This window comes from Petromyzon marinus, chromosome 21, assembly GCF_048934315.1.
Source record: "Petromyzon marinus isolate PM22_M1 ecotype Great Lakes invasive population chromosome 21, UKy_Petmar_22M1.pri1.0, whole genome shotgun sequence".
NCBI classification, from domain to species: domain Eukaryota; kingdom Metazoa; phylum Chordata; class Hyperoartia; order Petromyzontiformes; family Petromyzontidae; genus Petromyzon; species Petromyzon marinus.
The window spans coordinates 6,676,977-6,698,491 of NC_133687.1; the positions used below are offsets into that span (position 1 = coordinate 6,676,977).

Consider the following 21,515-nt stretch of genomic DNA (forward strand, 5'->3'; position numbering starts at 1 on the left):
AAATCGCCCTCGACTCCTTCTATCTCCCCTCCCTTCCTCCCCGCTCCGTGTCTCTGCATTTCGCTCCTCCTGCTCCTCCTCCTCCTTCCGCCTCTGCTGCTGCCGCTCTTCTTAAGCAGCTCCGTGTCGGCGTTTCTAACCTCTCTCCCCTCGCTCTTCCATACTTTCAAATCGCCGTTTCGCTCGTCCCGTTTCTTGACTCCGCCCGCCCACCCTCCCTCCCTCTCTAAATGTAGATTCCATCTCTCTCCGCCTCTCCCCCTCCCTCTCTCCTCTACGTTTTTTTTAAATTCACCATCTCTTTCTCTCTCTCTCCGTCCATTGCCGAAGGATTGATTTCTTAGTCTCCTTTTCTCCCTGTCTTGTCTCTCCACTCTCCTCGTCTTACTCCACACTCTCTCTCTCCCACACTTTCTCTCCCACACTCTCTCTCCCACTCTCTCTCCCACTCTCTCTCTCTCTCTCCCACACTCTTCCACTCTCTCTCTCCCACTCTCTCTCCCACTCTCTCTCTCTCACACTCTTCCACTCTCTCTCTCCCACACTCTCTCTCCCACACTCTCTCTCTCCCACTCTCTCTCTCCCACTCTCTCCCACACTCTTCCACTCTCTCTCTCCCACTCTCTCTCACTTTATCTCCCACTCTCTCCCACACTCTCTCTCACTCTCTCTCACTCTCTCTCCCACACTCTTCCACTCTCTCTCCCACTCTCTCTCTCCCACTCTCTCCCACTCTCTCCCACTCTCTCCCACTCTCTCTCTCCCACACTCTCTCTCCCACTCTCTCCCACACTCTCCCACTCTCTCTCTCTCCCACACTCTTCCACTCTTTCTCTCTCCCACACTCTCCCATTCTCTCTCCCACACTCTCTCTCACACTCTCTCTCCCACTCTCTCCCATACTCTCTCCCACACTCTCTCTCCCACTCTCTCTCCCACTCTCTCCCACTCTCTCCCACACTCTCTCCCACTCTCTCTCACTCTCTCTCCCACTTTCTCACGCTCTCTCTCTCACTCTCTCTCCCACACTCTCTCCCACACTCTCTCTCCCACTCTCTCTCCCACTCTCTCCCACTCTCTCTCCCACTCTCTCCCACACTCTCCCACTCTCTCTCTCCCACTCTCTCTCCCACTCTCTCCCACTCTCTCTCCCACTCTCTCTCCCACTCTCTCTTCCACTCTCTCTCTCTCCCACACTCTCTCTCCCACTCTCTCTTTATTTCCCCATCTCCCCCCCCCAACTCCATGCCCCCCACCCCATCCCACATCTCCCCCCCCCTCATTCAGCAGCACGTGGTCTCCATGGCAACGGAGCGTGCGGGGTCGGAGCGCGCGCGCCTGAGAACGAATATATAAACAAATAAATACGTCCACATATATACACACAAATATATACACGCAAATATATACACGCAAATATATACACGCAAATATATACACGCAAATATATATACACGCAAATATATACACGCAAATATATACACGCAAATTTATATACGCACAAATATATATACACAAATATACATACACAGAAATATATGCACACAAATATATATACACAAATATATACAAACAAATATATACACACAAATATATACACAAATATATACACAAATATATACGCACAAATATATAACCAAATATATATACACACAAATATACAGTGAGGGAAAAAAGTATTTGATTCCCTGCTGATTTTGTACGTTTGCCCACTGACAAAGAAATGATCAGTCTATAATTTTAATGATAGATTTATTTGAACAGTGAGAGACAGAATAACAACAACAACAAAAATCCAGAAAAACGCATGTCAAAAATATATAAATTGATTTGCATTTTAATGAGGGAAATAAGTATTTGACCCCATCTCAATCAGAAAGATTTCTGGCTCCCAGGTGTCTTTTATACAGGTAACGAGCTGAGATTAGGAGCACACTCTTAAAGGGAGTGCTCCTAATCTCAGCTTGTTACCTGTATAAAAGACACCTGTCCACAGAAGCAATCAATCAGATTCCAAACTCTCCACCATGGCCAAGACCAAAGAGCTCTCCAAGGATGTCAGGGACAAGATTGTATACCTACACAAGGCTGGAATGGGCTACAAGACCATTGCCAAGCAGCTTGGTGAGAAGGTGACAACAGTTGGTGCGATTATTCGCAAATGGAAGAAACACAAAAGAACTGTCAATCTTCCTCGGCCTGGGGCTCCATGCAAGATCTCACCTCGTGGAGTTGCAATGATCATGAGAACGGTGAGAAATCAGCCAAGAACTACACGGGAGGATCTTGTCAAATGATCTCAAGGCAGCTGGGACCATAGTCACCAAGAAAACAATTGGTAACACACTACGCCGTGAAGGACTGAAATCTTGCAGCGCCCGCAAGGCCCCCCTGCTCAAGAAAGCACATATACATGCCCGTCTGAAGTTTGCCAATGAACATCTGAATGATTCAGAGGGCAACTGGGTGAAAGTGTTGTGGTCAGATGAGACCAAAATGGAGCTCTTTGGCATCAACTCAACTCGCCGTGTTTGGAGGAGGAGGAATGCTGCCTATGACCCCAAGAACACCATTCCCACCGCCAAACATGGAGATGGAAACATTATGCTTTGGCGGTGTTTTTCTGCTAAGGGGACAGGACAACTTCACCGCATCAAAGGGACGATGGACGGGGCCATGTACCGTCAACTCTTGGGTGAGAACCTCCTTCCCTCAGCCAGGGCATTGAAAATGGGTCGTGGATGGGTATTCCAGCATTACAATGACCCGAAACACACGGCCAAGGCAACAAAGGAGTGGCTCAAGAAGAAGCACATTAAGATCCTGGAGTAGCCTAGCCAGTCTCCAGACCTTAATCCCATAGAAAATCTATGGAGGGAGCTGAAGGTTCGAGTTGCCAAACGTCAGCCTCGAAACCTTAATGACTTGGAGAAGATCTGCAAAGAGGAGTGGGACATAATCCCTCCTGAGATGTGTGCAAACCTGGTGGCCAACTACAAGAAACGTCTGACCTTTGTGATTGCCAACAAGGGTTTTGCCACCAAGTACTAAGTCATGTTTTGCAGAGGGGTCAAATACTTATTTGCCTCATTAAAATGCAAATCAATTTTAACATTTTTGACATGCGTTTTTCTGGATTTTGTTGTTGTTATTCTGTCTCTCACTGTTCAAATAAACATACCATTAAAAGTATAGACTGTTCATTTCTTTGTCAGTGGGCATCAGCATGGGATCAAATACTTTTTTCCCTCTGTATATACACTCAAATATATACACACAAATAAATATACGCAAATTTATATATACACACGAATATATACACGCAAATATATATACACAAATATATACACACAAATTTATATATACACTCAAATATATATACGCAAATATATACACGCACGGGGGAAGAACATAATAAATAACGCAAATACATTAACGAATAAGCAATGGTAAATGCACGAATGAACACCGCAACAACTCTCCAGCGGCGGCAAGCAACGTGGCCCTGGAGTTCACGCCCCTCGGTATCACTCGACGGAGAGTCCCGCGCGTTAGAACGTCGCGTTAGAGCGACCTGGAGATGGGTGTTAGAACGTCAAAGTGATCTGGAGATGGGTGTTAGAACGTCGCGTTAGAGCGATCTGGGGATGGGTGTTAGAACGTCGCGTTAGAGCGACCTGGAGATGGGTGTTAGAACGTCAAAGTGATCTGGAGATGGGTGTTGGAACGTCGCATTAGAGCGATCTGGGGATGGATGTTAGAACGTCGCGTTAGAGTGATCTGGAGATGAGCGGGACAACGTCGCGTTAGAGCGATCTGGAGATGTGTGTTAGAACGTCGCGTTAGAGCGATCTGGAGATGTGTGTTAGAACGTCGCGTTAGAGCGATCTGGAGATGTGTGTTAGAACGTCGCGTTAGAGCGATCTGGAGATGAGCGGGAGAACGTCACGTTAGAGCGATCTGGAGATGTGTGTTAGAACGTCGCGTTAGAGCGATCTGGAGATGTGTGTTAGAACGTCGCGTTGGAGCGATCTGGAGATGAGCGGGACAACGTCGCGTTAGAGCGATCTGGAGATGTGTGTTAGAATGTCGCGTTAGAGCGATCTGGAGATGTGTGTTAGAACGTCGCGTTGGAGCGATCTGGAGATGAGCGGGACAACGTCTTGCGGCCGAGCCTCGCGTCGCTGAAGGCTTCTGCTCCACGTTTTCCGTTCGAGTGTCTTGTCGCCGCCACGTGGCTCAGTGATAACCCCCACGGAGACACTCACAGAGACAAAGAGCACCCGTATAGCCTTTAAACAGACCGGTGGAGCAAGTGCCGCAAGCGAGCAGCGCCGATGAAGGCCGGCACGGCACACGGTGGCGATGTTCCCACATCGCGCCGGGTACTCATTTGAGGCCGAGCCGACGTAGGGGAGCGCCAGGGCCAGTCCAGATAATCGTCACTGGTGCTGGCCGTGAGCGGGAATCGAACTCGGGTCGCCGGGTTTGTAGCATGGCGCGCTCGCCACTACACTACCGCTCCCCCCACACACACACACACATCGATATACCTCGCATTAGCATGTTTCGCGACGTACGGTGCGAAATCAATTCAACGTACATACACACACGTGCATGTATACACACACGTGTGTGGGTTTGTGGACACACGCGTACAAACGTGGCGACGCCTGGTACCGAGCGAACGCTCGAATGTTCCCCTGCACGGTATCCGTGCCGCAGCCTGCACACCCCTACATCGCATTGCGTTACATCCTCTATAGTGTCGCGTTAGATCCTCTATAGTGTCACGTTAGATCCTCTATAGTGTCACGTTAGATCCTTTATAGTGTCACGTTAGATCCTCTATAGTGTCACGTTAGATCCTCTATAGTGTCACGTTAGAGCCTCTATAGTGTCGTGTTAGATCCTCTATAGTGTCACGTTAGATCCTCTATAGTGTCACGTTAGATCCTTTATAGTGTCACGTTAGATCCTCTATAGTGTCACGTTACATCCTCTGTAGGGTCGCGTTAGAGCCTCTATAGTGTCGTGTTAGATCCTCTATAGTGTCACGTTAGATCCTCTATAGTGTCACGTTAGATCCTCTATAGTGTCACGTTAGATCCTCTATAGTGTCACGTTAGATCCTCTATAGTGTCACGTTAGATCCTTTATAGTGTCACGTTAGATCCTCTATAGTGTCGTGTTAGATCCTCTATAGTGTCACGTTAGATCCTTTATAGTGTCACGTTAGATCCTCTATAGTGTCGTGTTAGATCCTTTATAGTGTCACGTTAGATCCTCTATAGTGTCGCGTTACATCCTCTGTAGGGTCGCGTTAGAGCCTCTATAGTGTCGTGTTAGATCCTCTATAGTGTCACGTTAGAGCCTCTATAGTGTCACGTTAGATCCTCTATAGTGTCACGTTAGATCCTCTATAGTGTCGTGTTAGATCCTCTATAGTGTCGTGTTAGATCCTCTATAGTGTCGTGTTAGATCCTCTATAGTGTCACGTTAGATACTCTATAGTGTCGTGTTAGATCCTCTATAGTGTCACTTTAGATCCTCTATAGGGTCACGTTAGATCCTCTATAGTGTCACGTTAGATCCTCTATAGTGTCACGTTAGATCCTCTATAGTGTCAGGTTAGATCCTCTATAGTGTCGCGTTAGAACCTCTATAGTGTCACTTTAGATCCTCTATAGTGTCGTGTTAGATCCTCTATAGTGTCACGTTAGATCCTCTATAGTGTCACGTTAGATCCTCTATAGTGTCACGTTAGATCCTCTATAGTGTCACTTTAGATCCTCTATAGTGTCACGTTAGATCCTCTATAGTGGCACGTTAGATCCTCTATAGTGTCGCGTTAGATCCTCTATAGTGTCACGTTAGATCCTTTATAGTGTCGCGTTAGAACCTCTATAGTGTCACGTTAGATCCTCTATAGTGTCGTGTTAGATCCTCTATAGTGTCACGTTAGATCCTCTATAGTGTCACGTTAGATCCTTTATAGTGTCACGTTAGATCCTCTATAGTGTCACGTTAGATCCTCTATAGTGTCACGTTAGATCCTCTATAGTGTCACGTTAGATCCTCTGTAGTGTCACGTTAGATCCTCTATAGTGTCACGTTAGATCCTCTATAGTGTCACGTTAGATCCTCTATAGTGTCACGTTAGATCCTCTATAGTGTCACGTTAGATCCTCTATAGTGTCACGTTAGATCCTCTATAGTGTCGTGTTAGATCCTCTATAGTGTCACGTTAGATCCTCTATAGTGTCGCTTTAGATCCTCTATAGTGTCACGTTAGATCCTTTATAGTGTCACGCTAGATCCTCTATAGTGTCGTGTTAGGTCCTCTATAGTGTCACGTTAGATCCTCTATAGTGTCACGTTAGATCCTCTATAGTGTCACGTTAGATCCTCTATAGTGTCACGTTAGATCCTCTGTAGTGTCTTGTTAGATCCTCTATAGTGTCACGTTAGATCCTCTATAGTGTCACGTTAGATCCTCTATAGTGTCACGTTAGATCTTCTATAGTGTCGCGTTAGATCCTCTATAGTGTCACGTTAGATCCTCTATAGTGTCGTGTTAGATCCTCTATAGTGTCGCTTTAGATCCTCTATAGTGTCACGTGAGATCCTCTGTAGTGTCACGTTAGATCCTCTATAGTGTCACTTTAGATCCTCTATAGTGTCACGTTAGATCCTCTATAGTGTCACGTTAGATCCTCTATAGTGTCACGTTAGATCTTCTATAGTGTCGCGTTAGATCCTCTATAGTGTCACGTTAGATCCTCTATAGTGTCGTGTTAGATCCTCTATAGTGTCGCTTTAGATCCTCTATAGTGTCACGTGAGATCCTCTGTAGTGTCACGTTAGATCCTCTATAGTGTCTCGTTACAGCCCTGGAGTCTCTCGGGTTCCCCCGTTAGAGCCACGGGAGTCTCCGCGCGCTAGAGCAGAGCCCAGCGCTAGAGCAGAGCCCAGCGCTAGAGCAGAGCCCAGCGCTAGAGCAGAGCCCAGCGCTAGAGCAGGGCCCAGCGCTAGAGTAGAGCCCAGCGCTAGAGTAGAGCCCAGCGCTAGAGCAGAGCCCAGCGCTAGAGCAGAGCCCAGCGCTAGAGTAGAGCCCAGCGCTAGAGCAGAGCCCAGCGCTAGAGTAGAGCCCAGCGCTAGAGCAGAGCCCAGCGCTAGAGTAGAGCCCAGCGCTAGAGCAGAGCCCAGCGCTAGAGCAGAGCCCAGCGCTAGAGCAGAGCCCAGCGCTAGAGCAGAGCCCAGCGCTAGAGCAGGGCCCAGCGCTAGAGTAGAGCCCAGCGCTAGAGTAGAGCCCAGCGCTAGAGCAGAGCCCAGCGCTAGAGCAGAGCCCAGCGCTAGAGTAGAGCCCAGCGCTAGAGCAGAGCCCAGCGCTAGAGCAGAGCCCAGCGCTAGAGTAGAGCCCAGCGCTAGAGCAGAGCCCAGCGCTAGAGCAGAGCCCAGCGCTAGAGCAGAGCCCAGCGCTAGAGCCTCCTCCTCCTCCTCCTCGCCACGCGGGGATGTTGCAATCGGCGCGAGGAGGGAGGGGCCTGCGGAGCCCCGAGGGGGGGGGGGGGGGCGTGCTGGGTGCGAGGCGGCGGCTGTAACGGCACGGCCTGCATGCTAATGTCTGCTTATTGAGTCAGGGGGTCCTCTCCTCTCTCTCTCTCTTCTCTCGCCCCCCCCCCGCTCTCTCTTACCCCCCCCCCCCTCTCTCTCACCCCCCACCCTCTCCCTCCAGGGGTCGCCCCCCCTCCACCAGCCTCTCTCCAGCACCCCTCGCTGGCTCGCTGTCTGGCCATCTCTCCCGTGCGCTCTCTCCTCGCTCTCTCCCTCTCTCTACCCCGGCACCGGCGCTCCTCCCTGCCTCTGTTTCTAAGCACGCGCTCCTCTCCCTCTCCGCTGTCGGGGCGCGCTCTCTCCCGTTTCTTCCTTCGCTCGGACTCTCCACTCCTCCTTCAGTCTCTCTCTCCCTCTCTCGCTACCTCTCTCCCTCCCTGAGCTCCTCGCACTCTCGATCCTGTCCCTCTCCCACTCTCCCTCGTTCCCTCTCCTCACCCTCCTCATCCCTGCCTGCCTCGCTCTCCTCCACCCCCCCGTCTCCCTTCCCCTCTCTCTCATCTCGCGTTCTCTATTTCCTCTCTCCCATTCTTTATTTCCTCTCTCTCCCTCGCTCCCCTCTTTTTCGCTTTCCCCCTTCCCCTCCCCCTCTACCCCCCCCCCCCCACTCTCTCCCTTCCTCTCTCCCTTCCTCCATCTCCTTTCACTCGCGCACTCGCGACCCTCCCGTCTGAGACGCTTCCTCGTCCCGTACGCGCTAGGACCACCACCACCACAAACATCACCACCAACACCACCACCAACACCACCACCACCAACACCACCAACACCACCAACACCACCACCAACACCACCACCACTACAAACATCACCAACACCACCAACACCACCAACACCACCACCAACACCACCACCACCAACACCACCACCAACACCACCACCACCACAAACATCACCGACACCACCACCACCAACACCACCACCAACACCACCACCAACACCACAAACATCACCAACACCACCACCACCACAAACATCACCGACACCACCACCAACACCACCACAAACACCACCAACACTCCCCCCCCCCCTTTGCCGTGATCGTCGTAACGAATCATTGTGACGACATCAACGAGGAGGAGGAGGTGGTGGGTGTAGGGGGGGGGAGGAGGTGGTGGTCGTGACGACAACGACCACGACGAGGAGGAGGTGGTGGTGGTGGTGGTCTCGACGAATCATTCGTGGCGATCGGAAGGACGAGGAGGAGGAGGTGGTGGTGGCGACGTAACATCGTGACGAGGAGGAGCAGGAGGTGTGGGAGGAGATTGGTGGTGGAGGAGGTGGAGGAGGTGGAGGTGGTTGGTGGAGCGTTCAGCTACAATTCCTCTTCGGGGGGGGGGGGGGGGTGGTGGGTGGATCGGGTTGGCGGTGTTGGGGAGGGGGGGGGGTGGTGGTGCCCGCGTAGCGCGCCCGTCTCAAGGTTGCGACGGGGACATGGCGAGAGGCCGCCAGTGTTCGTGAGCCAGGAGGCTGTGGCGAGGTGAGCGAAGCCCCTCGTGGGAGGGGAGGCAGCGATTGTCGTCACGCGTTACTGTTTTTGATGGCGGTGGTGGCGGTGGTGGTGGTGGTTGATGGTTGTTGTGACAAGCGGTTGGTTGTTGTGCGTCGCCCGTTGTGACCCCAGCCGGCGGGTTTGGTTGTATCACATCACGTTGAAATTCGTCGTCTTCGTGGTCATCGTCGTCATCTTTGGATGACTGCGGAGGTAAAACAACGAGCTACTCCCCCCCCCACTCACCCACCTCCCAATATGTCATCGGCGATTCGGCCGTTCCGTCGAGTGTTTGAATTCTCGCTCGTTGATTTTGACGTGACCGGAGAGCCGAGTGTCGTCGGAGGGAGCGTGAATCGCGTTGTCGTCGATCAGTAATGCCTCTCGTTTCACCATCACCGCCACCGTCGTCGCGATCGTCAGCAACGTCGTCAACGCCGTTGAACTCTTCCGGATCATCAGAATGCAACACCATCAATCGTCAGCCACGCGCACCATCCCGCGCGACTTCGGCGCGCGGGATCGTGGCCAGACGTCGACCCTCGATCAACGTCACGTGCGCAAACATTACCGATCATCGTCGTCATCAGCATCATCATCATCGTCGTCGTCGTCAAAACCATCAGCAGCGGCAGAACCGGCGATGGTCATCAATCGATGCAGCGGCGATGTTACTGTTGTTGCATCCGCAGCGGTCGGCATCGTTTGTTTGTTTAAAATAGAAATTTCTCAAAATAACTACTCCGTAGCCGAGGCTGTGACGCGCGGGGGGACGCGGGTCACGTGCGCGAGAGGTACCCGACGGCACAACGCGGGCAGTGAACCTCGGAGTTGCGGTCTGAACGGTTCGACACCTGCCCGAGTTGAGCGGACGGAGCGATGCCGTGCCTATGGTGGCGAGCCGGAGGGGAGGACGAGGGCGGAGAGAGAGAGAGACAAGAGAGAGGGAGACAGGAGAGAGAGGAGGTGTGGAGAGAGAGGAGGTGTGGAGAGAGAGAGAGGAGGTGTGGAGAGAGAGGAGGTGTGGAGAGAGAGAGGAGGTGTGGAGAGAGAGAGGAGGTGTGGAGAGAGAGAGGAGGTGTGAAGAGAGAGAGGAGGTGTGGAGAGAGAAAGAGAGAGGTGTGGAGAGAGAGGAGTGTGGAGAGAGAGAGGAAGTGTGGAGAGAGAGGAGGTGTGGAGACAGAGGAGGTGTGAAGAGAGAGGAGGTGTGGAGAGACAGGTGGCGGGGCTGATGTGTGTCAGTGTGTGTGTCAGTGTGTGTCAGTGTGTGTGTCAGTGTGTGTCAGTGTGTTTGCGTTTGTGTCAGTGTGTGTGTCAGTGTGTGTGTCAGTGTGTGTCAGTGTGTGTCAGTGTGTGTGTCAGTGTGTGTCAGTTTGTGTCAGTGTGTTTTCGTGTGTGTCAGTGTGTGTGTCAGTGTGTGTGTCAGTGTGTGTGTCTCAGTGTGTGTGTCACTGTGTGTGTGTGTCACTGTGTGTGTCACTGTGTCTGTGTGTGTGTAGGGAGTCGACCTAGGGGAGGCCCGGTATCGATTTCTGAATCGGTACCGGGCCTCCCCTAGGTCGACTCAGCCTGAAATGAGTACCTGGTGCGGTGTGGAAACATCGCCACTGGGGAGACAAAGGCGACTCGGGCGTGGTTGCTGGCCACCCACCCCCTTCGTGTGCCGTTCCGGCCTTCATAGGTGCTCGCTAACAGCCAGCAGTCTGTTAAGGCTATACGGGGGATCTTTGTCTTTGTCGGTGTGTGTGGGGAGCGGTAATGTAGTGCTTAGCGCGCTGCGCTACGTACCCGGCTACGCGAGTGCGATTCCCGCTCACGATCAACACCTGTGACGACAATCTGAACCGATCCTGGGCCTCCCCTAGGCCGACTCAGCCTCAAAATGAATACCTTGTCCGCTGTGTGAACATCGCCACTGGGGAGACAAAGGCGTGGTGCTGACCACCGATCCTCTCGTGTGCCACAGTGCCGACCCTTCAATGGGTGCCGCTACTCGCCAACAGAACTTGCCCCGACAGTCCGGTTGAAGGCGACACGAGGGATCTTCATTTGTTCTTCGAGCATTAACATCATCTCGTCAATCACATCACTACGTAACGGGGGGGGGGGGGGTGGGGGTGGGGGGGGCGTGTGTGGGGGGGGGCACCTAGGGTTCTCCCTCGAGTAGGAAGCCGCAAAAGGGAAATTTGGGCACGAATGAAATCTCGTGTCGCCTGAACGAACGGACTTCGCATCGACGACGGGCAATGGGCGAGGTTCCTCCTCGCCCGTTCCGCTTCGCTTCACTCTTCCGTTAACAACTCGTCACGGTGGCCAGGAGATGTTGACTACCTCGCCTGGTATGCAGGAGGTCGTGGGATCGATCCCGACCCTGACGACGCCTGTTTTGTATATTTGGCGTTTGCTTGTGTGTGTCTCTCTCTCGTCATTATCACGGCGGAGATGTTAACTACCTCGGCTGGTATGCGAGGAGGTCGCTGGTTGGATCCAGACCCTGACGATGCCTGCTGCTGTGTATTTGGGGTTTGCGTCTCTCTCATCATCATCATCACGGTGGCTAGGAGATGTTAACTACCTCGCCTGGTATACAGGAGGTCGTGGGTTGGATCCCGTCCCTGACGCCTGCTGCTGCTGTATATTTGGAGTTTGCGCCTCTTTCTCTCTCCCCTCGTGGTCGCGTGGATTTTTCTCGGGGCCCTCCGGATGTTCCCACCTCCACATTTAGAACCAACATCGCGCGCGTCGAGTAAGTTGGCTGCAGTAGATGTCCACGCGACGACGATGACGACGACGACGATGACGGCGATGACGACGACGATGACGCCCCGCTTCTGACGAGCCATCATTCGCGATAGCCACGTGGCTTCTGAAAAGGAGTCGCTGACACAGCGGCTCCGTGGGGCCTCACCTGGTGGAAAGAAAAAAAAGTAAATAAATATTTACGCGATATCACCCCCCAACCCCCCCCCCAAAAAAAACCTACTTTATGGAAAACTATAAACTATTTTAACCACCTAAAGAACCTGTATCATGGACGATATTTGGTCGCGAAAGCCTACTTGCGTGTTGAACCAGTTCAGAGTTGTTCCTCGATCGCCATCGTCATTATCATCCTCGACGAGACGTGGCCTTGAAGCGTCACGCGACGGGCGGAGTTCGATTTAATTGGCTCGCCACCGCCGCTTTTAAATTGTTGACGCGAATTTAATTAATTTCGCCTCTTGCGAACGCGTCCGTGCGTCCGATCGCTCGCTCGCGTCGCTAGCCTTGACGTTCGATTCCCCGGGGGAATTGTTGCTCGTAGACAGTTGAACGTCGCCCCAACGTTGGGGCAACGTTGGGGCGACGTTGACTCAACGTCGGGGCGACGTTGGCCCGACATTGGCCCGACGTTAAACTGGCTACGACGTTGAGTCAACGTCGGGCCAACGTTGACTCAACGTCGCCCCTACCGCATGCAAACTTTGGCCCAACGTCAGGCCAACGGTACCGACCGCTTGCCAATCCACGACGTTACAATGTCTTAGTTTGGTGTCCCCAGAAATACACAAAAGACAAAGATCCCCCCGCCGTGTAGCCTGTAACAGGCTGTTGGGGCAAGTGCTGTTAGCGAGCAGCACCTGTGAAGGCCGTCACGGTACACGAGGGGGTGGGTGGTCAGCACCACGCCTGACCGCCTTTGTCTCCCTAGTGGCGATGTTTACACACCGCACCAGGCACTCATTTGAGACTGAGTCTCCCATCTAGGGGAGGCCCAGGACCGGTTCAAATGATCGTCATTGGCGTTAGACGTGAGCGGGAATCGAACTCGGGTCGGCGGGTTCGTAGCGCAGCGCGCTAACCGCTACACCACCACTCCCCACACAGACAAAGACCAAAGATCCCCCATATAGCCTTAACAGACTGTAGGGGCAAGTGCTGTTAGTGAGCACCTATGAAGGCCGTAATGCACGAGGGGGTGGGTGGCCAGCACCACGCCTGACCGCCTTTGTCTCCCCTATTGGCAATGTTTACACACCGCACCAGGTACTCATTTGAGGCTGAGTCGATCTAGGGGAGGTCCGGGACCGGTTCAGATAATCGTCACTAGTGTTGGCCGTGAGCGGGAATCGAATCCGGGTCGCTTGGTTCATAGCGCAGCGCGCTAACCGCTACACTATCGCTCCCCACAGACAGACACACACACACAGACACACACACAACAACAACCGCCATTCGCCACTAAGTAGCGGTGACGTCACGACGACGCTTGTGCCAGGCCATGTGCACGTTGAGGCCGCGTGAAGTGTCGAACGCCCGCTGGCAGGAGGTCACGTGACAGACCCAGGTGCCACGGGTCGACTGACTGAGATGACCGGCTGATGCACCACCTGTGCCCCTTGCTGTGCCAACTTACTGTGCTTTAGCCACATCCGCACACACACACACGGACACACCCTCACACCTCCGATTCGCACGGTTGTTTAGTACGGTGAGAAATCAGTTCGACATACGTACACACACGTAGAGTGCACGCGTGGGCTGAGCTGCATTTGAGTCGTTTCCAGTATCAGCAGCAGACAGCGGTGGCTGCTGCTGCTGCTGCACTGGAACCGGGGGGCTTCCGCGGATGTCTCCTCCGTGTGAGCGCTCTCTCTTTACGAACCAAACGCACGGCACTGATCGTTAATATTGGACGTTGTTCACGTGAGATAAGTAAATAAATACAAAAATAAAATATTACGATTAATGTCTAAACGATACAGCGAGGATGACGGAGACGGAGGGCCCGTACTCGACTGGCTTGGAACGTGTCTCGACCGCTTCTCTCTCCGAAGATGAGGCTACATTATCCATCTAATGTAGCCTCGTACTGACTATACAGAGAGGGCGTCTCCTTTTGCGAACGCGCATTCTCGCAATCGCCGAGGAACCACCACAGACTTAAAGCTGCTGCTGCAGCAGCAGCAGCTAGGACATTGAATCGGCGCCACCAACAATTGCCCGAGCTCCTGCAGTTCTCGATGTACTAAGATGCTCTCAGCCAATGGCATGAGCGTCCTCTGCACGCGGGAGGACGAGGAGAAAGACCCGGAGACTACGCGTAGAAAACCCGCGGGCGCGAGAAGGGGAAACGCTCGATCCCCCCCCCCCCCCGTGCGGCCAAAGCGAGATGGCGAAACTGTCTGTGTGTACGTTGAACTTCTTTCGCGCCGTACCTAGCCAACCGTACTTATCGGAGGTGCAGATAATATTACTTACAAAGGGATAATGAACACGAGGATTAAAGGGGCACTTAACGATTCATCCGCCGTGCGTCGTCACAATTCGTAGCCGCGATGCAAGAATGGATTTCCTTTCTCCGTGTACGTATGCTGAACTTCTTTCGCACCGTACGCAGCCCCAAACCGTGCTCATCAGAGGTGCGTCAGTGTGGGGGGTGGTGGTGGGGGAAGGACAGCAAACTGAACGCGACAGCAAGAAAGTTCTCAAGTGCTGAGCTTTCAATCTCGACAAGAAATGTTGCCGTCCAGAGCGTGGCGGTGGTGATGATGGTGGTCATGGTGGTGGAGGAGTGTGCGGTGCATGAAGGTGGTGGAGGGGGGGTCTATGATCACCCCTCGGGTCAAAGCGATGGGGCCTTGCAGTCCGCGTCGCTTTATGATTGTCGACAGTCCTGATATTTTCTCATTATAATAATAATACTCATAATAATGACCGTACCGGTGAGATCTTTCGTAGTAGAATTAAGTCGTCGTGAGCGGTCTGGAGGCAGAGGAGGTTGGCTTGTCTGAGTGATTTACTGCGGCAGTCAGTAGCGAGAGGGGGTTGCGGGTTTGAGGTGAGGGAACGGGTGCGAGCGTGGGGAGAGAGTGGAGGTGGGTGCTAACGTGTGCCAATAACACAAACGTCCTTAGTCTTTGTTGTTCTTCCATACAAAAAGTTTAAAAAAGTAACCATTTCATGAACAAAACGATTCAAGTACACAACCACAACCACACAGAGGTACACGGCCACATGAGGATACAAAGGGGGGTTGACACGAGCACAAACAACTTAGAACACACACGTTAGGGATGAGTGAAGAAGCGAGAGGAAGACTCATTGTGGTAGGAATCACAGAGAAGATGAGAGAGAGAGAAAGGCTCTGGTGTGGTTCGGCCACGTGGAGAGACGTCAGGGAAAAGATGTGGGTCAGAACGTGGCGAGTGATGGCAAGTGGTAAGGAAAGAGATCAAGAGGAAGGGCAGAAGAAGAGGTGAGGGGTGGGTGGGGGCGATGTGGTGCGATGGGACACGGTGGCCCGAACAGCAGCAGAGAGAGAGAGATATGGTGCAGGGCAGGGCATCGTGGGAGAAGATTGGCAAGGGGAGAGCTGGAAACACCCCACAACGAGTGGGACAAACGCGTAGAGGAAGAGGAAGGAGAATCTTGATTTGAAGCTTTCGTGACCGCAGGAATCCATACTCTTTAGGTTATTTCGGTAAAGTCACGCCTGAAGACGACCGCTTGTGTTGCGATCGAAACCTCGTGATATTTTTTTTATCCAACGTGACTTTTACCGAGTAAGAAGGAGAACACTACGGATGAAGGGCACTTGACGATTCAAGTCGTGGCCGCAATTCAAGAATGGATTTCCTCTCTCCATGTACATGTGTTGCAAGGCCGTAAGTATAATATATAGGGAAGGACACATCCCCCCCCCAATATTTAAATATGCTCAAAATGTCCCCCCCCCAATATATTGCTATAAAATAGATTTATGTTTATATGATTGTGGTTATGGTTGTACTTTATTAATCCCTAATCTCTGCCATTACATACAATGAAACAAGAAAAGGTAAAAAATAAAAAAAAACAGAGCAATGTAATACAATAACACTATTAGACATTATTGTAAAACATAAATAAAAAGTCAATCCTATGTGTTAGTGAATTTTTTAATATTTTAGGCATGAAATGGCAGAAAATTAATTTTAAAATTTAGATTTTTTTCTGGGGGGGGACCCCCAGATTTGGTTCCCCCCCCCAATGTTGACGCCATGGCTACGGCCTTGGTGTGTTGAACTTCTTGCATGAAGTTTCTGCAATCACCGGCACTTACGTCGCACCCCCACCCACCTCCACCCAGCACACCCGTGAGAGGGCCTCGACGCTTCCACTCCTCATCGCCACCGGCGCATCGGATACACCATGGGCCCCTTCGAGTGGAAGCTCACGCGGAGCTCACGCTGGAGCTCACGTGGCGTTCACGTGGAGCTCACGTGGAGCTCACGCGGAGCTCACGTGGAGCTCACGTGGAGTTCACGTGGAGCTCACGCTGGAGTTCACGTGGAGCTTACGCTGGAGTTCACGTGGAGTTCACGTGGAGCTCACGTGGAGTTCACGTGGAGCTGACGCTGGAGTTCACGCTGGAGCTCACGTGGCGTTCACGTGGAGCTTACGCTGGAGTTCACGCTGAAGTTCACGTGGGGCTCACGTGGCGTTCACGTGGAGCTGACTCTGGAGTTCACGCTGAAGTTCACGTGGAGCTCACGTGGCGTTCACGTGGAGCTGACGCTGGAGTTCACGCTGGAACTCACACTGGAGCTCACACGGAGCTCACGCTGGAATTCACGCTGGAGGTCACGCTGGAGCTCACGCTGAAGTTCATGCTGGAGTTCATGCGGATCTCACGTGGAGCTCACTCTGGAGCTCAAGCGGAGCTCAAGCGGAGTTCACGCTGGAGCTCACGTGGAGCTTTCGGAGTTCACGCTGATCTCACGTGGAGCTCACTCTGGAGCTCACGTTGAGTTCACGCGGAGCTCAAGTGGAGCTCACGTGGAGTTCACGCTGATCTCACGTGGAGCTCACTCTGGAGCTCACGCTGGTGCTCACGTGGAGCTCACGTGGAGCTCACGTGGAGTTCACGCGGATCTCACGTGGAGCTCACGTTGAGTTCACGCGGAGCTCACGTGGAGCTCACGCTGGAGCTCACGTGGAGCTCACGTGGAGCTCACGCTGGAGCTCACGCGGGACGTGGAAGCAACGTTGCAGAGGTTCGCGGTTCGAACCCGCCAGGACGCCCCCCCCCCCCCCCGGTTAATGGGGGTGGCGCCTGCCTGGCACAGTGGACGTCAAAGAGTCTCCCGCGACGTTGTGTGCCGGCGTGACGATCCAACCTGTGCCGAATAATCTAAATGACAAAAAAAAATGTACCTTGCAAAATGACTCTAGTTTTGGGATTACACAACAACATTATCCATGGTGCCCCCCCCCCCCATCCTCACCCCGCCGCCCGTAAAACTAACCGCGGTCTTTTATCCGTGAAACTTAGCGAACCTTGCGGTTGCGTCGCGCCAGAAGGAAGGAATAGCAAATACGAACAAAAAAATGCACGCTGAATTATTCATCGCCTCGACCCCCAATGTCCCCAAAGCCTTGATGCCCAACTCGGCCAATAGGCGCCTCGCACACACCCAGGAGGGCACTACGGTAGCTAGGAGATGTTAACTACCTCGCCTGGTATACAGGAGGCCGTGGGCTCGATCCCGACCCTGATACCTGCTGTATAAGTAGAGTTTGCGTCTCTCTCTCTCTCATTATCATCACGATGGATAGGAGATGTTAACTACCTCGCCTGGTATACAGGAGGTCGTGGGCTCGATCCCGACCCTGATACCTGCTGTATAAGTAGAGTTTGCGTCTCTCTCTCTCTCATTATCATCACGATGGATAGGAGATGTTAACTACCTCGCCTGGTATACAGGAGGTCGTGGGCACGATCCCGACCCTGACACCTGCTGTATAAGTGGAGTTTGCGTGTCTCTCTCTTGTTCTCTCATCATTATCACGGTGGCTAGGAGATGTTAACTACCTCGCCTGGTATGGAGGAGGTGCGCGAGTTCGATCCCGACCCTGACGCCTGCTGTACATTTGGAGTTTGCGGTGTCTCTCCCTGTTGGTCGCGTGGATTTTTTTTCTCCAGGTCCTCCGGTTTTTCCCCCCACATTTAGAATCACCATCACGCGTATTTGGCAGCAGCTGTGAATGTCCACGTGATGAGCCACTTCGTTGTGGCCAGATCGCCTCTGAAATAGAGCTATACAGCTCAGAGGGCATTACCTGGTAAAATAAGAGAGGATAGTTCATAGTTTAAATTTGAAGGTCAAGTCAAGTTCATAGTGTTAATCAAACGAGGCGAGAGCTCAAGAGATGAGCAGAGTCTCATTTGCAAGAGTGGCCTGGGATTAAATGAGTGACCTGTGTGCGTGTGTTGCTATGTATAAATGTTGAGCGTCTTTCACATCGTACGTAGCCAACCCTGCTCATCGGAGATGCGGATTGAAAGCGTGACCTGGGTTTGCAATAGTGACCCGGGATTGCCATAGTGACACGGGATTTAAATAGTCACCTGGGATTGCAATAGTGACCTGGGATTGCAATAGTGACCCGGGATTGCCATAGTGACCCGGGATTTAAATAGTCACCTGGGATTGCAATAGTGACCTGGGATTGCAATAGTGACCTGGGATTGCAATAGTGACCTGGGATTGCAATAGTGACCCGGGATTTCAATAGTCACCTGGGATTGCAATAGTGACCTGGGATTTCAATAGTCACCTAGGATTGCAATAGTGACCTGGGTTTGCAATAGTGACCTGGGATTGCAATAGTGACCCGGGATTGCAATAGTGACCCGGGTTTGCAATAGTGACCTGGGATTGCAATAGTCACCTGGGATTGCAATAGTGACCTGGGATTGCAATAGTGACCTGGGATTGCAATAGTCACCTGGGATTGCAATAGTGACCTGGGATTGCAATAGTGACCTGGGATTGCAATAGGACCTGGGATTGCAATAGTGACCCGGGATTGCAATAGTGACCCGGGATTGCCTTAAGAGCTTGGTGTACGTGAACTTAAGCACGTACACCAAGCTCTTAAGGCTAATGGTTACTCCGACTACACAATCCACAAAGATAACACTCCAACCATGAAGAAGGACCCTCTTGAGGAGCCTTTCAAAAACATCACTTTACCCTACATTGCGGGGATCACAAAAAAAGATCTCCAAAATCTTGAATAAACACAAGATCCAGGTCCGATTCAACACATTACATAAAATCTGTGATCTGGTTCCATCTGTAAAAGATGTAATTCTGGACATACAGTACCCTGGCGTCTACAAACTAAGTTGCCTCTGTGGTAGTAGTTACATTGGAGAAAGCAAACAACATGTCTCGGACCGCATTCGTGAACACAAAGCAGACCTAAAACACGGTAGGACCAACACCTCGGCCGTGGCAGATCACTGTTATAATTCAGTAGGCTCACATGACATTGACTTCTCCAAGACAGAGGTTCTTTGCAAGCCATCTGGCTACCATGAGAGATTCGTTCATGAGGCTATCCACATATACAAACACAGAGACAATTTCAACCGAGAAGATGGATTCTGGCTTAGCAACCATTGGAAGCATTTGATAAACCATTTCGGGTCTTAATTGATTGTTCACGCTTACGGTGGCTTTCAGACCGCATCCATTATTTTCGTCTCCCTTCTGTTTTCCGAACATAGATGGACTCGTCCACCTGAATAACTGCCAAATCGCTCTCCGTGGTGCTATCGTTAAAAAAACCGCTAATTTTTTCACATTTTTTTGCTGTGGTTTTCACACCTGACGATGATTGCTTCAGTTGCAGTCGAAACGTCGTGAAAATTTTATTGTTTTATATTTTTATTATTTAATTGTTTCCCTTCTATGTGACTTTACCGAAAGAACCAATAATATTTTGATTTAAAGCTTTCGTGTCTGCAGGGATTCATATTCTTGGTTCTTTCGGTAAAGTCACGTAGAAGGGTAAAAAATTAAATAATAGAAATATAAAACAATAAAATTCTCAAGACGTTTCGACTGCAAAACAAGCAACCATCATCAGGTGTTGTGGTTTTCACACGTGATTTTGTGGTTTTCACACCTGATGATGGTTGCTTGTGTTGCAGTCGAAACGTCGTGAGAATTTCATTGTTTTTCAATGTTTGATTATTTTATTGTTTCCCTTCTACGTGACTTTTCCGAAAGAACCAAGAATATGAACCAAGAACACGTTTGCGTGATGTTTAACCTTTCTTGAACTTTGAGCTCCTACCGTGTTTTTGTACTGCACGTTGTTGTGGCGTTCTTACCCACCCCGATTGGACATGTGTGAAGAAGAGCTTTACAGCTCATATGATTTCTCCTGCAGTTTAAATACAGATTTTGGTTCTGATCACCGCGCGCTTTCAGATGCGCTTCTGCGGCCGTCTGGAACGCTCTTCCCTTCCGACATTAGGAAGCCACTGCGAGCTCCGCACTTCTAAATCAATCATCATCTAGTCCGACAAATTAATTTCGATTAGAATATATTCTTTTCAGATACATGCTTTTTTGTGTTTCGCTTGATGTCCGCGGCAACTCCGATGAGTTCGGTTGGCTACGTACGGTGCAAAATAAGTTCAACGCACATTCATACATAATAGAGCGCTACCTGCAACTCGGCACGGCGGGTTCCACTTCCTGACCACATTTACGCAAACGTAGCGCGGCTAAGACCCCATGCTGCCCCGTCTTCAAGTCGAGAGGCTGGCTGCGTGCCATTTAGTTTATAAATCTTGGATTACCGTAATGCCTCGTCGCTCGCTGGCGTTCCTAAAAGTGTTTTTAAATAGATTACAACATATTTAAAACCCTGCCTCTCTCGCTCTCTCTCGCTTCGTGTGCCGCTCGCCGTTCTCACTGTCTTCAACTCTGGCTCTAGTTAAGATCCACGCTTCACAGAGTCGAGACCATCGATCTTTGCTGCTGCTGCTAGCTGCTGCTACTTCTATTTGTTCCCAGCTGCTGCTGTTGTTCCTAGCTTCTGCTGCTTAGTGCTGCTGCTAGCTGCTGCTACTGCTATTTGTTCCCAGCTGCTGCTGTTGTTCCTAGCTTCTGCTGCTTAGTGCTGCTGCTGCTAGCTGCTGCTACTGCTATTTGTTCCCAGCTGCTGCTGTTGTTCCTAGCTTCTGCTGCTTAGTGCTGCTGCTGCTGCTAGCTGCTGCTACTGCTATTTGTTCCGAGCTGCTGCTGCAAGTTGTTGCTGCTGCTGCTTGCTGCTGCTGCTAGCTGCTCGCTGCTGCTATTTGTTCCGAGCTGCTGCTGCAAGTTGTTGCTGCTCGCTGTTGCTGCTGCTTGGTGCTGCTACTGCTGCTAGTTGTTGCTGCTGCTGCTGCCTACTGCTGCTCACTGCTAGCTGTTGCTGCTAGCTGCTTGGAGCTGCTGCTGCTACTGCCTACTGCTGCTGCTGCTGCTACGAGCTGCTGCTGCTACTGCCTACTGCTGCTGCTGCTGCTACGAGCTGCTGCTGCTACTGCCTACTGCTGCTGCTAGCTGTTGCTGCTAGCTGCTTGGAGCTGCTGCTGCTG

The 21,515-nt window shown here is 51.6% G+C and overlaps 1 protein-coding gene across 2 annotated transcripts in view; it reads left to right on the top strand.

Moving 5' to 3' along the window:
- The window catches only part of LOC116944416 (uncharacterized), a 245,475-nt gene that overhangs the window by 119,958 nt on the left and 104,002 nt on the right, over positions 1-21,515 (top strand). The window contains exon 1 of one of the 2 annotated variants that reach the window (XM_076068481.1): positions 8,990-9,097. The exons of the other annotated variant lie outside the window; for it this stretch is intronic. The gene's annotated coding sequence lies outside the window, so the exon portion shown is untranslated. Of the gene's footprint in view, positions 1-8,989; positions 9,098-21,515 lie in introns of those variants that run through there. 2 annotated transcript variants of the gene reach the window in all.